The sequence below is a fragment of the Calidris pugnax genome, unplaced genomic scaffold, assembly GCF_001431845.1.
Source record: "Calidris pugnax isolate Ruff unplaced genomic scaffold, ASM143184v1 scaffold324, whole genome shotgun sequence".
NCBI lineage: Eukaryota > Metazoa > Chordata > Aves > Charadriiformes > Scolopacidae > Calidris > Calidris pugnax.
The window spans coordinates 100,861-101,292 of NW_015091153.1; positions in this window are offsets into that span (position 1 = coordinate 100,861).

Consider the following 432-nt stretch of genomic DNA (forward strand, 5'->3'; position numbering starts at 1 on the left):
CATGTGGGTATTGGGGCTCCCCCCGTGGGGTGCGGGTGTGGGGGGGCCCCAGTGGAGGGACATGAGGTCACCCAGTGGTACTCTCTGCTGGCTCTGGGGGGGTTCCTGGGGGGGACTGGGGGTGCACTGAGCTTCCCTCACAATTTGGGGGTCCCTTGTGGTTAATGGGGTTCCCCCCTGCGGTATGTGGGGGTCCCTAGTGGTCCTCATAGCTGGAGGGGCATGGGGTCATCCAGTGGTACCCTCTGCCAGCTGGGGGGGGGTCCTGGGGGGCACTGAGGCCCCCCCCACCGATTTGAGGGTCCTGTGTGGATATTGGGGTTCCCTCAGGACCCTGTGTGCTCCCTGGTTTGGGGTCCTGCGTGGGTATGGGGTTTCCTGTGTCCCACATCCTGGTTTGGGGGTCCTATGTATATTTGCCCCCCCCCCCCC